The 17,574-nt window shown below is 40.6% G+C and overlaps 1 protein-coding gene and 1 long non-coding RNA gene across 3 annotated transcripts in view; both read left to right on the top strand.

Annotated features, from left to right (window-relative positions):
* The window catches only part of MAML3 (mastermind like transcriptional coactivator 3), a 415,682-nt gene that overhangs the window by 191,753 nt on the left and 206,355 nt on the right, over positions 1-17,574 (top strand). The window lies entirely within an intron of this gene.
* Positions 8,306-12,350, top strand: LOC130683847 (uncharacterized). The gene is made up of 2 exons (XR_008997872.1): positions 8,306-10,081; positions 11,302-12,350. It is a non-coding gene; the product is annotated as an uncharacterized LOC130683847 (long non-coding RNA).

Below are 17,574 nucleotides of genomic sequence, written 5' to 3'. Positions count from 1 at the left end.
CTCTAATGTTCTTTAAGTCCCATAAATTAAAACCAGCGCTACCTTCTTCTAGGGGCTTGGAGGTATTTTGCAAGGTGTTGGTTGAACTGCTCTTGGGGCTGTAATTCTTCTATTAAATAGTACTGAGTCCAATCTGGCATGTTAGAAGGTGCCATTTTCCCACAAGTACTGTTAATGTTCCACTGAACAGGACTTTACCAGGTTCCTGATGGCCAACCTGTGTGTGTAGTTCTCTGCCCTGACAAGTTTCATCTCTGGATATTTGGGGACAGCCCTTACAGAGCTCTGAGGCCTAGGAATTGGGGTAAAGATAGCTCTCCATGTCCATTTAGCAAACAACATTTCACTACCTTGAAAGTAAGAAGGAAAATGCCATTGAAATAGTGGTTTAGAGCTACAGGAAGGACAAGGCAGAGATATCACTTATCAAAGATGTTAAGAAAATCTCTGTTCCAAACAATTTTCACATCTACTATATTCATATTTTCAGAAACATTGATTATTTTATGCAAAGGAGCCACTGACATATCAATGACTAAAGTTAAAAAACAACAAAGAGGTTGCACAATGTGGAGAGCCTTCCTCTATATTTAGAATAAAACTTCTTTTTTTTTACTGTGAAGATGTGAGCTTAATTATAGCATGTTGCAAACTTTGCTTTTGTGGAGGATGTGTGTGTGTGTGTGTGTGTGTGTGTGTGTGTGTGTGGTGTGTGTAGCTTCCTCTGCTTGGAGAAGTAGTTCAGGTGCTATTTTTGTTTTCCTTTTGAAGCATCAGTAAGAGTTGATACTAGTTTAAAAAATACTGTATTTCTTGACCCTCAATGAACTGACACGCTCCCTGAGGGCAGGAAGCATGTTTTATTCATCTGCTTTAGTTCTTACCTTACTACTTAATAACATTTATTTACTTAAATAAAACCAGGGATGTCAACTGAGCTATTTAGAAGGCTTTCATTTTGACTTTTACTAAGAAATGCACTAATTATTCTACTGGACATAAATAGTATTCAGCATGGAAACATACCTTGGAAAATCTGTGATTAGTCATTGTATTATTCCAATAATTAGCAGTTATATGTTTGGCATAGTTATTTCTTGACTATTCAGGGATTTCCTTTGTGTTTTTGTACATATCTGTATAATTAGCTTTGAAAAAATTATTTCACTGAGATTATTCATGTTGCCAGGCTCATTACACAGATTAAGAAGTACTTGATTCTAGCCATAGTCCCTCATATTAACCATGAAGATTTGCCCAAACCCATGTTCCCTGAGTCAGAAAGAATCAGCCTAGATGGTTTCTCTAGAAAATTAATAAACTCCATCTCACCTTTAAAAAAATCACCCTTTAATATGAATGTGATGCATATATTATCTTTAGCTTCTGAATATAAGACTTTATGTCACCTTGTCCATATTAAGTTTTCAGTATTATTTGTATTGAGTGATTAATTCAAAAGAATCAAGATGGAACTAACAAAGATGATACCATTTCCAAGCTCAACATTTTGGAGGTATAGGCTTACAAGGTTTATTGGTATTTTCCATTCTGATTCTACCATCATACCATTTGGGGAGACTTAACATTTTCTCATTAGAAGATGTCTGTTGCTAAAATAGAAGGTAGTCAATCAGGACTGAGGAGATGTGCGGTGCATAAACTTATTAAGGAGCAATCCACTGGCTTCTTATTATCGCTATTAGTTGCCAGGCAGCACCTTCCAATTTCTTTGTTTGTTCATTCAGTGGCTTATTAAAAACTACTGCCTGCATAAAAGCTTTGGTATAATGTACATGGATGACTAGATGAAACTTGGCTGGTAAAATTAGGATCTGAAGGAATTAATACATTTCAACAATTTAAATAAAAACTGTGATTTAGTTTTATTAACTGTGGGGGAAAATACATGTTGGACAAACATTTATTAGATATCTATCTAATATCAGGCTGTCTAAACTCAGTGAAACCAAGTTTCAAGTTAGTTTAAAGTTAACAATGATTTGTTAACATTAAGATATCTCCATGCAATTAAAGTTTTGACTTTAAATTACATCTCAAAGAGTGTTGTGTGGAATATGCTATCTTGTCTGTGATTTGGTTTTAGTATGAAGAATAAATGTTTGGCTATTAAAAAAGAGGAATTGGCATCCAGCAATCTCCAATCCCTAAACTTCAGGGCTTACGGTAAACCTTTAAAAAGCATTTCTTAACAAGGCTTCAGACAACATCACATCAGTGTATTGCTGCAATTATTTAAACATCTAGGAATAGGAAGAGTTTTTTGCTTTGGAATAATTCAGAAATTAAAATGATGAACTAAAATTTAAAAAGCAGGGACATTCAACCACTGTGTTGTATACTTGATATAAGATTGTATATCGATGATACTTCAATAAAAAAATGAATAAAAATAATAATAAAAAGCAAGGAAGTTCCTCTCTCCTTAATAGCCCGAGTAAACATGAAGGAAAAAGGGAAGCCCAGGGGACCAAAGCTGCCTGGAGAGTGCCTTCACCATTTCCAAGGGCTTGGTATGGGAGGGCCTTCTCTTTACAATATTGTCTTTGGGCCTGCAACCTCATCTTAAAGAACCACATTGTATTCCAGACTTTTGTGTGTATGTGGAGTATCAACAGATTGTGGGTAATCAGCACAAAGGTAGCTGTTAAGCTTTTAAAATCTGCTATTGCAAGATCTCCATTGTACATACTCTAGACAAGGAAATCACATGCTTTCAGTGTAGGTATTGAATCTAACTCAACACACATCCACTCTTGGTCCTGGTTCTTTCTACTTGAGTTTTAGCCAAAATGGTACAATGCACAATCACTCAGATCCTGAGCTAGCCATTCCCTGAACTTCCAGGGATGCTGCTTTGGGCTTATCCTTTCTGCCGTCGACCATCCTTTCTGCCCGTCCCCATAGCCCACCTCCCCCTGCAGGGCTCAAATCACACTGGCTTCTTAGTCTTCTCTCATGCTGTTTCTTTCTTCTCTACTCATTTTTTTCTCTGTTCTCAAAGCATGGACATTTTACTTTTCAACCCCCTAGCAATTTGTGACCTCTCTGGAGCCCACCTCCAGGCCTCATCAACTGTGGCTCCTCTTTATTCTTTTTCTGTCAGTCATGCCTGGCTCCTACAATATCTTATTTTACCTCCATATGCCATAAAGATTATATTTTTTATTTTCTATTACAGAATAAGCTTTCAATTCTCTAATGTTATATGATTGGAGGGGCAAAGTGCTATTCAGGACAACCCTATATTGTAAGTTTTTCATTTTGGAAGAATCTTTTTATTTAAGTGAAACATTCTTTTTTATTTTTGTCAGCACCCTGTTTCACATGTATGAAGAAAATTAATTTTGATCTTAAGTTTTTGTTTAAAAATTATATGTGTTTTGTTGAAAAAAAGGATCAAAATATAAAACCATTTATATAAACATTTTATCTTGGCAAAAATTTAATATTGGTAGTTTTAAGTTATGATGGTTGTTATTCTAGCACAGCAGAGCAGAATGTTGCCCAAATTAACCTGTCCAACTGAAAATGTTTTGTCTCTCTGTAACTTCATAGATACCTGCTTTATTTAGCTTTGAGGAATAAAATTACCAGATCATGATTCACTTTTCAGTGTAACTGCTCCAACAAGTGTTTCTACATAGTTTACATATGTGATATTTACCTTTTCTACATGAGAAAATTATAACCCTGAGTTGTTTGTAATTAATATTAAGAGTGCGTACAACAGGGGCATACCTTGGTTAAGAAAAAAAGTAGTGGAAAAAGTAGTGAAGTTGTGTCTCCTTGAAGTCTGATTTAAATCATTTCCAATGAGTGATTTAAGTAAGTTAGAACCTAAAACAAAAGGAGTGCAGTGGCCTCATGCCATGGTCATAAAGTGGTGGTGGCCCCCGGATGAGATATCTGACCTGATTCTGCTAGGTTGTGTCATGTCCAGATTGATCACAGTCGTTTCAGGCCACAGCATGTTCGTAGCAGGACAGAGGGTGGGAAATAGAAAGATTGCAACCCTGTGTTCATCAGCTCGCAATAAGTGGGCATGGACTCCTGATTCTCCTAGCATGGCTATTAAAGAATACAAAGAAATCCTCTGAGTTATGTTCTTCTTGATGTTATAATACTTCTGTGTTCTTTTGTTAAAGTTTTCTAATGTGAAGTAAGAAAGGATTGTGTAATTCTTTCAGTTATGTATAGCCATACTGAAATATAAGGGCATATTAGAGCAAAGGGCCCAGAGGCTGATCATCACTCTATGTCTTGCCCTTAGTGAGGGTTAGCATATATCAATTCTCTACATGTACAAACATGCACATAACACAGGCTTACACACATACATGCACATATGTTCACACACATGCACATGCCCTAGTTGTTCTCTGATCATTATTATCAATATTCTTTCTGCTTTCAGAATCCTCCCTCCAACCCTGAAAAAAAAAAAAGACTCCAATACCATTCATTGCTCCTACCCCAGTGAAAAATTAGGACTACCTTAGTTTTGTGCACCAGAATAAGGCCACAGCATGGCACTTGAGGAAACTTCTTAACAAACATTATACAAGCACTGTAGAAAGTTTTATAACTAATTCATCAATGTACCTTGTGTTGATGGCTCTGTTTCAGAAACTTATCATAGGCATACATTCATGAGACTATGGGTCATTTTGCTGAATCTACATAATATGGTAGAAAAACCAAAGACTGAACACATATAACAACCTAGGCTAGAAAATCTTACGCCCTGAAAAGAATTTTCAAACATAGTATAAATATAATATATTACCAAATTTTGGAATCTGGGCAGCATATGTTGCCAATAATGTACAGCTAAGTCTGGAAATAGAAAACAAAATAAAAAAGCCAGCACGTCTTTATGAAAACTGAGAGAGTATTATGTCATCATAATGAAACCCTAGACTAAATCTATACAGTAGGGGTGGAGAACATTTTAATTTATGATTGTAATTGAAAGAACACAAATGTGACACACAACTCATTCATCAGCATCAGTCATGATCTATATTTAGCATAGATTATAGGACAATATCATTAACAACAAAGTCTGAGGATTGGGCCAACTCCTAATTGTGCAAGTAAACCTTAATGAACAGTAATTCCCTGGTATTTTGTCTCTGTGTGCTAGGACAAGGCAGAAATCGAGTCTGATCTGTTCTATGCTCTTAAAGTAAACAGTGATATGTGCTAAGCATTGCACCATGTTGTACATGTGAAGACAGAAAAGTAACAGCATCCAAGTGAAGGATTAAGACCCCAGCATACAGGGAGAAGCCAAAGGAGTCTTCATGGGGGAAGCAGGCTTCAGAGACGAGCATGAGGGTGCGCTCATGAGGCAGCTGGCACAGACTTCAGGGACAAGGTACTTCCTTCCTCAGCCAACTTTCCTCAGCCAGGTCTAAAATATACTACCTACTATTTATTGAATGCCTTCTCTAGGCCAGGTGATTTACCTGTATTTCTGTTTCAGTAGTCCTCACAGAAGTGAGGAATCAGGATCCCTTTCTCAGGTGCAGTGACCAAGGCTCAGAGCACTTAAATACCCTGTTCAAAGTCACACAGCCAGAAAGTAAGGGAGTTCAGACTCCAGTCATTCTTTACTCTAGGTGCCCTGGTAAATTTTTAGATATTGCTGTAGACTGAATGTTGTGTCCCCACCACCACCCAAACTCATTTGTTGAAACCTAATCACCAATGTGATGGCATTAGGGAATGGGCCTTTAGGAAGTGATTGGGTCATGAGGGCAGAGCCCTCATGAATGAGATCACTGCCCTTATTTTTTAAAAAAGGCTGAGAAAGCTCCTTTGCCCCTTGTGAGGATACAGTGAGAAGTCTGCACCCTGGAAGAGGGCTCTCAACATACTGGCACCCCGATCTCAGGCTCCTAGCCTCCAGACCTATGATATACTTCTTGTTCATGAGTCACCCAGTCTGTGGTGTTTCTGTTTTCACTGGCCAAACAGACTAAGATAGATATTGTGCCGATATGACATAGATTGAGTCTTGTAAATGTGAAGAAAAAAAACTTGCCAAAATACAAGGGAAGGCAGTTGCTAAATGAAGCAACCACAAGCAGTATTAGTGGTGGGGGCAGTTGGAGGAGCAAGGAAGGGAAGGTGTAAGAATGTGCCTAAAGAACAATTTGAAACTATGCAAAAGAGCAATGTCAGACTGCAAAATTAAAGCACAAACTTTATAGAATATAGAAATACATTCTAATTCATTTCACCATATCTATTGAGAGCTTATATGGCAGAAGACTCTGTACTGGTGCCTTGTTGAGACATGTAGGAGGTATCACTGCCCTCAAGGAATTTATAGTTGGAGAAAAAAGACATACAACAATGTATTAGGAGCTTTCATTAGAGATACTAACAAAGTGCTGTGGAGACACAGGAGAGAAGAGACTAAATTATAACAGAGATTTGGGGCAGGATTTGTTGAATATGGGGCTGTAGAGTTGGGCTTTGAATAATAGTTAGAAATTGGCCAGTGGGAATGGTGACTGGGCTGGGGATAGTGTGGGGAGGATGTTCCAGGCACTGAGGTCAGTAGGCACAAAAATACATGAAGGGAATACCAAGGGGTGCCTGGAGGACTGGATCAAAGGTAGTAAGGCAGACTGAGCCATCTTTTGGAGAATGTGGAAGGTCATGCCTAGAAGTTAAGACTTGACTCAGTTAGCCATGGGAAGCCATGGAAGATTTCTGAGCAACTTCATGGTATCTGGAGTTGTGCTTTAGGATAGTCATTTGATGCCTTACCAGAGAAATGGGAATATTTGTAAGGCTTTTGCAATAACAGTTTATATAAGAGGTAAGGGAACCTCAACCAAGTCTGTGGCTGTGAAAAAGGTAGAACCACATACAATGACAGTGACTGAAGAGGTGGCATCAGACAAAAGGTAGAGAATCAAGAGCACCAAGGAATCAGGGACACAGCCATGGCTCTTCCTGAGTGAAGATGTTCCAGGAGGGAGAGGAAAGAAAGCTGTTTACAGAATACAGACTTAAATTAGAGACCAGCCTTCACAGTATGCAGAGTAGGAAAGCATTATTGGTAATAGACCTTTCTTTAATCATATATGCACCAAGGTGATAAAAGATTTTTGGTGGAATCGTGGCTGGGAAAGATAAGTAGATGGACCACATGGTGTATTAACTGGGTTTGAGTACATCCAAAGGTGTTCTGTGTAGTAGGTAGGCACAGTGAACACCATTGGCCATACATTAAAATTAGTCTCATTTAATTTTAATACATGCTATATATATAATATCTTTAATGTGTTACTTAATGTAAGAGTATATTAAGTATATATAAAATATATGTCTCATATCTGTATATCTTTAAAGCACAGGGTAAAAATGGCCTCCATTGACTTGAATTACCCAGTTTTGTTTTAATTTAGAGTTTTATCTTGATCCCTTATGTAACCTTTGAGGCAAAATGAAACTGTGCCAGTATTTCAGAATGTGTCAGTCTATTAAAGTATGTCATCCTCTTACATATTCACCACCACCAGCACTCCACTCCCACACCATATCACATCTCATCACCTAAGCACTAATATATATGTGAAGTGCTCACATAATACGGGTTATGCATTAGAACGTCATTATATTTTCTGATTTTCCAGTCTAGAGGTGGCTTGACTAAGAGTAAGAAGTCTTCCCAAATGATAGTAGACCCAGGTTCTGGCTCTCACTTGCCTCAGACTGGCTTTGTGACCTTAAGCAAATCATTTCCTGACTCTGGGTCTTGGTTTCCTCTTCTGTAAACAAATAGAGGTGGACTTGGTAGTCAACAGGGTCTCCCCCACCTATGAGATACCCTGTGCTCTCAATGTCCACAACTTAGCTCTCCTGCCCCATCTCCCCCAATCTCTAGAATATGTCACTGTCGATATTTTAAAATCTCTTTCCCTCGGGAACCACCCATAGCCCTTGGTGACCAGACTCTGTAGGGATGTGTGTGTGCACACTGGTATGGGAGACAGGGAAGGACAGGAGTGCTGTGTATGGCATCAAAGAAGTGCTGTTACCTAGCAGACAGCCACTAAATCAGCGTTTGTCTGTAGCCTCAGAATCCAGCAAGGACACCGAGTTGAAGTTGGTGCATCTTGATCTGTCTGGTTTGTGAAATTTTGAAGTCTGGGGAAATTGCATGAAGGCAGGAAAGGTGTGGTGTGATTTATGAAGACAGTTCTCCTCTATTCATAAGTAGAAAGCACATCTGTGAGTGACACATTAGAAAGGGGCCAACAAAGCTATAGTAATGGCTGACATAAAGTTGAGTTCTGCAGTTGGTGCCTTTGAGGTTAAGGAATAAAAATGTCCTGATATAGCATTGTCTAGACCGGACTTCTGTCTTTAACCCTTAGTACTCTAAATTGTCACTGACATGGATCCTGTGGTGTCTTGTTGTCGTGGTTAAATCTGTGAATGAGGTTAAAAATAAATATTTAATTCTGGGAAACAAGAGTGCAATAATTGCATTTCCGTAAAGTGCAAAATTTGATGAAATTATGTGGATTCAGTTCAGTACTGTAAGAGAAATATCACTACAAAACTTTATTTTGAGCGTCTCTTTTAGAAAACCCAACTAGTGAGAAATCCAAGTTGGCAAACCATGCTACAGCTTCCTTCTTTCTTCTCCTTGTTTAAAAACAAAAATAAGTGGATTCTGTCTTATTGTGGGATGATAATGCGATGCAGTGGTTTAACACCTGGTAGGAACTTGGCCCTCCCTTGCTTTTATAAAACACAGAAATATCCTCCTGGCTCCTGAATCCAGACTCTCGGCTCCAGTGAGCAAGAGGAGTTCCTAGTGGTTTTGGTACTTGAAAAACCAAAGCCATGAATTCAACAGAACTTCCTTCAGGTCACTATTCAGGAGCTACTCAAGTGGCATTGTTGGCAGATGGGAGGATAAAGAGGACGAACCTGGAGCAAACAAAGATAACCTTGGAAATTTTTAAATTATTTTTTTAAACAACTGAAGGCAACAACAGCAGGAAAACAACAACAACAGAAAACAGCCCAAGAAAGCTGAGGCTTTGAGAATGTGTCCGGCTAAAGGGAGCGTTTTTCCTAAGAAAGACACAGTCCCAATATTGAATGTGATGTGCCTATGATTTTTACCAGGGAAGAGGAGGGCAGGGCATGGAGGGCCTATAACAAGTTATTGCCGAAATTGCTTTTGCTTGCTGAACAGAAAGCTTCCTGAATATTGTGTGTTGAATATATGTTTATTGCTTAAGTCTATTTCACATATGTTATTTATTTATAATTTTAAAGATAATTTAATATGTAAAACATCCTCTGCTGAAATGTGGGTATTAATTTCCAAGCTTCATTTTTTGCACTTACGGCTGATGGATTGTTATGAGTCAGAACTAATAAACTTGTAAGGATTAATAGAATATTGGTCTGAAAGAAAAGGCAGTGTCTTTATGGTTGCCATGTAAGTGCTGCCGGAAAGGCTGGGCCGCAGGAAGAGGCTGCTGTGCTCCCGTCTTGCTGAGACAGGGGGTGAGGGGCAGCAGGGGAGAACAGTGAAATGCATGATTAATACCGTCTAATTGAGTGGATATCGGCAGCAGTACATTGCCCAGGACATTGAGTGGCTGGCAAAGCCAAGATCTTTTGCAAAACATGTTTACAGTCTCCTGGGAGTGCCAGTCTGTAGACGGGGCCAGGTGATGCTAAGGAAACCTGGCCTTGTTGAAACAAACCAGGCACAAGATTCAACAAGCAGAAAATCGCTCTGTGCCTTAGGGTTTATTTTCTTTCTGCAGATAAAAAATCTGCACTCCACCTATGTTACAAAGTGTTGTTAGAGCAAAGAGTGTTGGAAAACAGCATCAGCAGCTCGCCCGCTCTCCTCCGCCTTGAGGGAAGAATGCTGTGAGTTGAGTTTGGGTTGTTCCCTACCCCTTGAGGAGTGGCCCTCCGGCAGCTGAGGGCCACGAGCTGCACAGGCGTCCCCCGCAGCACGGAGAGCCGCATGGCTCCCATTTGTCTTCCGGTGGAAGTGGAGGTAGGAGAGCCGCAGAGCCCCTGCCGCCTTCCTCACCCTCTTTCTGAGAGGGACGGGCGAGAGGGAAGGCGGGGAGCATCTGCTTTCTGATTAATGGGGAATGACATCACCGCTCCGCGGAAAGCTGGAAACTCAGCGCACAGTCGGTTTCTTCACACGTTACTCTGTACTTCCAGTTGAGAGAAGAGAATTTCTACAGACGTTTTCACACAGATTCCCATTTCCCATTTTGTTCCTCCCCGTTTACTCCCTCCTTCTCCCCGCACCTCCACACACCCTCACACACACTCACACTGACACACACACACAGACACAGTCACACACACTGGCTCTCACACTTTCTTTCTCTGGGTTTCCCCTCCCTGCTGTGCCAGCTCCTTGTTTTCAAACAAAGCCCCAGGCTGACCTCAGGAAACAGAAGGGTACCCTGGGTTAAGAACTGGCTGTTACTGTAATCACTTATTAGACCTGGAGTCTGATTGGCCAAATTGGACTAAATAAATATTTAGCAGGCAGAAGCTGTCCTGAGAACATCAAAGGAGTATGACAGACTCCGCCCCCGGCTGCTGGCACCACGCCCTGGGCAGCAGCCTCTGCTGGCTTCCACTGGCAGGTCCTAGGCCTTGACAATCCCTGGGAAAAGACCTTTTGTGATTTCTATATTAGTGAAAATACAGACATACTCAGGCAAACTCGTGTTCATAAGAAGGAAGCTTCAAGTGCCAAGTGTATTCTGTGTTGGATGTCTGCCCATCTTGCCCTCCGGCCACACACACACCCCAAACCCCTTTCCTTTACTCCTTTTTGGAAGATGTGTTTGGGTATTTTAATTAATCTCTGGCAGCAAGCTGCAGAATAAGGAATAGTGATTCATTCAGTTTACCTCAAAAGACAAAGAGGTTCATGCCAAGGATGCTTGTGGGCTGGGCCTAAGTGGAAAAAAGCCAACAATAGAATTTCTGGGGGCAAACCATGTCCTCTCAAGGGCCAGGCAGTCCATCTGCCATCTGTCTTGTCTGTGTGTCTGCGTGTGTACCTCTTTCCTTTTCTTCCTTCCTCCCTCCCTTCCTTTCTCTCTCAACATCTCTGTTTCCTCATAGTCTTTCTTTGTACAACTCCGCTTTCCCACGTGGCTTCTGGTACCTCCTTGGCTTCTCTTCTGTGTGCCTGTCTTTTAGGTTCTGTTGCCACTGCTAACTGCATATTTCTCTACATTCCAGTACATTTCCCAGAGTCAGAAACGAATAGAGCAAGCTCATCTTTCAGGCCTGCCTCTGTCATACAGAGGCCACAGGTTTTCGTGGATCAGGTGCTCATCCCAGGTTCAGCTGGCTGTGATCAAAGGGAGATGGCCTCATGGACAAAACTTGGGGAATTTGCTCATTTCCCTTAAAATGCCAATATGGGAAATCAGCACTGCTGGTGAAAGTTTGAAACAAGATTGGTGTCAGATTATCTCTTCCGATTGTTTGTCAGTCATGTAAGCACATTTTAAAGGAAATTTTGGTCACAGTTTTCTAAAAATAATGAATTTGGAATTTGTGGTCATTTTAGCTTTTTGGTTATTTCCTTGGCCTAGGAAGACTTGGTTCGAAAATAGTGTCTATTGGTATTGAAATAAACAATTTGCATGGGGTATTTAAAACTCTTAACAAGCTGTTTTTCAGCTACCCTCAAGCACTTTAGAAGCACTCATTTATATGTAAACAATCAATATGCTAATTAAAAATACACCTTATCTATTTATTAAAGCACTTAACTGAGTCCAAGTCCCTTAGCTAAGCAACAGTTGGTTAACCTGAGCTTGAGGTATTGCATAATCTTGAGATCAATGAAATTTAGCTTTTCTTGTTGTTGTTAAAGTACCATTGATATACAATCTTATGTTGGTTGCAGATATACAACACAGCGGTCCGACAGTTACCCATATTATTAAATCCTCACCCCCTCTAGTGTGGCCACTATCTGTCAGAAACTTAACTTCTTTTAAAGGATTTTATAATTTAGTCTTCCCACATCATGACATTTCTTCATTTCCAGTCAGTGTGAATTAGAGAGAAATATCAAAAAGTTCCAAGATATCAAAAAAATACCAAGACAACAAAAATCTGTAATTTAAGTAAGGAAGTAATTCATGTGTAAGTTAAGCAATGAAAATCTGAGCCTAGAGACAGGTGTTATATGGGAAATCTCTGAACCTTTCGCCTCAGTTTTGCTGTGAACCTTAAACTATTATAAAAAAATAATAAAATTTTAATAATTAAAAAAAGACACAAAAACTCTGAGTAAAGGAGAAAGTGAGTGTCTTGACATGAGAAATGAACCGCATACCTCTTATCTACATGATACTTTTCTTACATAAATTTGGTCAAAGAAAGGCCATCAGAAACACTATTCAGAGTACTATGCAAACCAGGAAATTACTTCCAAAATACCCTTTAAAAGTTCTTTTCACTCTCCAAGAGGAGTTCCAGACATGGAGATCACTGACGGTCACACAGGAGGACCGTTGACATCATGAAGAGGTTTAGGCAGGAGGAAGACAGAGGCGCCTGATAAAGAGAATGCACCCCACTGACTTAACGCGAATGTCAAGAACATCGGTGTGGCAGAAAACATTAGAGGAGGCATGGAGACACGTTCCAGAGCTTCAGGCATCATATTGAAACATAAAAGCATAATTGATACTACTTAAAATAACAAATCATGAAGTGGAAAACATTTTACTATGTCTTTGCAGTTCTAGGTGGTCCAAGGTAAGAGGAGATGACAGAGGAAGCCCGGTGGTGTTCAAGCAGTGTTTTAGTGTGTGTGTGAATTTTGGTGGCCAGAGCCATCGGCTCTCACACCTCTCACCTAGTAGTAAAGGTTGGAAGAAGGATGAATGAGGTGACCAGGGAAAGGACCCTGAACTTAGAAGAGCTGGGCTTTGTGGCTCCTGAACTTGGGGCTTTGGTTTAATGTTCTGCTGTGCCATCTTGAGATTCTTAATCACTTTTGATCACGGGGGCCTGCATTGTCATTTCGTATGTGGCCCCACAAGTTGTATCGTCAGAACTGCTGGAATGGGAGCTCCCTTTATGACATCTTGAGACACACGAACCATGACCTAAGCCATGCCAGGAGAAGAAAGGAACACGGACTCCACCTTTCTTCCAACTCTTCTACCCTGCCTCTTTTTTAGAGAAGTAAAAATATGATGATAGCTGCCCTTCTCACCCAATTCAACACAGCCTACAACTGGTCAGTGCTTGAAATTCCTATCTAGTGACAGCCTTCAATTTCATAATTAGAAATGAACTTAAGGGGAAAAAAATAATGGGATCCGTTGTCCCCATGATAACATATTGCCAGCATCTAAAGTGGGATTGATCAGTAGACAGTATAAAGGTCTGCTCCGCCCTGACACAGGAAAGGGAATTTTGAAGGTGGCACCTGGAACAGAAGAGGGAAAGTGGCTGTGAAGGGGAGGAGGGTGTGTGGGAGAGGAATGGGACACAGCACCATGGTGTGTCTTTACAACTTAACAGGTTCTGCCTTTGCTGTTTCCTGGCTACTGTATTTGAGTGCCTGTAATTGACCCTCCAGAACTGCCAGCCTTGCTTGCCTTCATTGATAGAGATGATTTTTAATATGGCAGTTTTCTAATGACAGAGCTTAATTCCTGCAGGAGTAGCTATTTAGTATCTTCAGAGCTGCTGAGCTCTGTAATGGTGGAGACTCTCCTCTTCATCTTTATCCCCTTGACCCATCTTTGTATTAATGAAGCCCCAGTGCACAGCCCTCCTCAACACCTTTGTGAACTCACTGTATGAATTCATATCCACAAACTCTGCCTGGAAATGTGTTTTGGGGGTGGACAACTCATGGTCACACAGAGCTTTCCTTGGTGGGTAATGTGGGCCTCTTCTTCAAAGGGAGTCTTTTGACTCCGCTTAAGAAGAAAAGTAGGCCGCCACTATCTTCTACCCAGTTAACAAGATCTGTATTTCTAGAAAGAATGTCTGTTTTAGGAACCATTTTAGCAGCTTCATTCTCTAAGAGCCTCTAGGGAAGGAGGGACACCTTGTCTAAGAGACAGCCTGAAGTCCTTTCACCTCTACAAGCAGAGTAAGAAGGAGTGGGTGATAGTGGGTGCAGACCCTTCCCCACACAGTCCCCTGGCTGGGGCAAAGCTGGGCATCCATGCCAGACTTCCTTGTCGCCAATGGGCCTACACAATCTAATAGAAGAAAAATCACTTGCTCTCCTTCCCTCCACTCTGTCCTTCCTGTTCACTAGGGCATGGCTAAGTGGTTGGCATCTTGCAAAAGAAATGAACACATGTATATCTCTTTTCTTTTTTTCTTCAAAAGAACGTAATTAACAGAGACTATGGCATAACAGCAGTTGACTCTGTAGTTGCTTCTCCAGCCCGAAAGCTTAATATTCTCCAGCAAGTACAACCTATGCTTTCATACTGAGTACTAAGAAGTGCTGTCCTGATTGTATAGCTGCTGGTGTAGTTGAGTTTAAGCAGTGCCCTGAGAACAACGATCACATCTGAATAGTGATACTGTATTAATAGAGCAGCTGCACTGGTCTTGTTCTAACTCCAGTGTTCTAAAGCTCCCTGGTGACTGAAGTTATATTGCACTGTTTTAATAGCTTTCAGGTCATAGTGGATAAAATGTGTGTAATTTCTAGTTTAGAGAGTGCTAACTACCCTACAATTCTGAGAAAGGACCTTTGACTCTCTCATTGCTCTTCTCATCTAATCTATTGTCTAGTGTCGTTGATTGTACTCAAGCCAGGTCCTAATATATATTCCTGCTTCTCCATACCTGTTGTCCTTGCCTCAAACCCTCTGATCCCCTAACCTATATCAAGAGCTTCCAAAATGATTTCCCTCCTCCCAAGATCCTCCCTGTCCCTTAAATCCCTCCTCCATTCCGAGCCCCACTATGTCACCCCTGTCAGTCACTTGTTGCTCATAAAGTCTCAGGAGCTCTCCATGGCCTCCTGAATAGAACCCAAGTCCCACCACAGCCAGCTGTCCATGGGTGCACTGTGATCCAGCTGCAGCCACCACGCTCCCTCCCTGTGCCCTGCCATCTACCCAGACGGGGCTGGTGCCCTTCCCTTGCCATGCATGGCCTCCTTTCCATGCTTTTGTTCAAGCCATTCCCTTTTCCTGGAGTGCTTTCCCCTAATCTTTACAGATCCCATTCTGCCAGTCCTAAAGATGCACAGATTCTTTGAGAAGCCTTCCCTTACTCCTTCATTGGAGGGCATTTCTCCTTCCCCTGCATGCCCATAGCAGTTTCCTTCTCCAACACTCCTTATTACTTTCTGTATTATATCCTCGTAACTCCTAAACTGCCTGAAGGGAGTGTGTAAGAACCATCCTTGTTCCACCAAGAGTGCCTGCCTGGTACAGGGCCTTAACCACAAGACATGCCCATTAACATTGCTTAAATGAGTAAATCCATTTCCAGTCTAATCCACAAATGGCTTTGGAACTGATTATTATATGTAACAATCTTTGGTGTTAAAAGATGCTATTATGGGCATTGCACTGATAGAAAGTCACCAGGAAGGACGGGGGGCGGCTAGACCCCATGATGTCAGGTCAGAGTCAGAGCAGCAATGAAAGCTACTGCCATATATACACTTATAAATATACAGATAGTTACAGAAATATAAATATACATATGCATATGTGTGATATCCATACAGATATTACCTGGTTCTCTGATGAGAGGGCCTAGCAGCAGTAAACTCATCCAGCACCCATCTCTTGTCCTAAATACTATTTCCTTGATAGAGGAACCAAGCCTACTTGGAGAAGCTGTTGATTCTGAGATCAGGCAGGGAAAACACAAAATGATCCTGGAACACCTATAGGGCCAAGAAATGAGAAAACACTCTGTAAAAAAGACAAGGGCTTCCTGAGAGAACAGAAGTTAGCCTAAAATGTGTTCCCAGTGACCAAAGCCGGAATAACTGGGGCAGCAAAATAATGATAGTTCTGAATTTTAACCCATAGATTAAATTGATATCCAGTAGTCCAAACTGACTAAAAAACAAACCAGTAGGAAGATGGGACAGCTCTTCCTAAAGTAGAATTCCAGACAAGAAATGTGGAAGAGGGAAACAGAATCACCATTAGGCGAATACCACAGTAATACTTGTTTCAGACAAGATCTACAGATGGATGCTAAAATTAGCAAGCAGCATTTCAGAAACAGGATTTGCATAGTTTCAGCGCATTTCCTGAAGGATACTTATTTATTACAAAGGGAAATACAGTAACTATACAGTGGAGAAACCAGCAGACTCCAGCTTAACCTTAAGTGATCAAGGGGAACATCACCAGTAATAAGACATGTTGATGTCATGAACCCTTGACATGATGCACTTGATGAGAAAAATACATAGTTTTGATAGTGTTCCTGCTAAGAATGCATAACTTCATTCCAGTCATGAAAATACATTCGACAAACCCAAGTTGAGGTAACTCCTACAGAATAATTGCTCACTACTCTTCAAGAACAGTGTAAAGGACGAGGTAGGCAAGGAAAAACTAGAAATAGTTACAAACTGAAAAAGACTAGGAGAAATAACTACCAAATGCAATATGGGATCATTCTGGGTAGGATTCTGAAACAGAAGAAGGACATTAGTGGGAAAAAAATGGTGAAATTCTGTAAGGCTTATAGCTTAATTAGTAATCTTGTATGACTGTTAATTTCCTGTTCTTGATAAGTGTACCATGGTTATGTGAGATGTTAGCATTCAGGAAAGCAGCATAAAGGGTCAGAAGAACTTTGCTTTCTTTTTGCAACTTTTCTGTAGGTCAAAAAAAAGTGTCTTTTAATAAAATTTAAGGGAAGCTATTAGTAATTAATATTATAAACATTTCTTTAACCACAGAGAGTCTAAACTACCTTTGAAGAAAGTCAAGCAGTCAAATATCCTTTTGTATTCTTTCTATTCACCATTCCTTCTCATGTCTTGTATCTCGTTTCCACTTTCTTCTAGGTACATGGGTCTAATAGCCTGTACAAAAGGGTCTTTCCTTCAGTTCAGAAAATACAGAGCATATGTGTTTGCTGTATGTGAATTTTCTAGCTGCCCAGGGCTCTGTTGGAAATCTCTTCTGAGAACATGATGCTGGCAGTAGCATTTTCTCCTTTTCCTGGGCCCTCTTCATCACCCTGCCTGGGAAGTTCTTTGAGCAAGACCTGAGGCAGCCCTTTCTGCATCTGTGCCTTCTCTATCCCCCTCTTTCTTCCTGCATTGTGACCTGGGGGAGCACTTTGAGATTTCTAGTGCTAAAATGACTGAACTGCTCCAATATCCACTTCTGTGGCCCTCTGTTCTCCTTTTCCAGTAAACCAGTAGACATACCCTTTTTTTTTAACTTTTAATTTTGGAAATGTTCAAACATACAGAAAAATAGAATATCATAAACCTTCGGTCAACTTGTTCTTGACCAGACTTGGTAACTT

The sequence above is a fragment of the Manis pentadactyla genome, chromosome 5, assembly GCF_030020395.1.
Source record: "Manis pentadactyla isolate mManPen7 chromosome 5, mManPen7.hap1, whole genome shotgun sequence".
NCBI classification, from domain to species: Eukaryota; Metazoa; Chordata; class Mammalia; order Pholidota; family Manidae; genus Manis; species Manis pentadactyla.
This window is presented reverse-complemented; position numbering and strand designations above follow the sequence as displayed.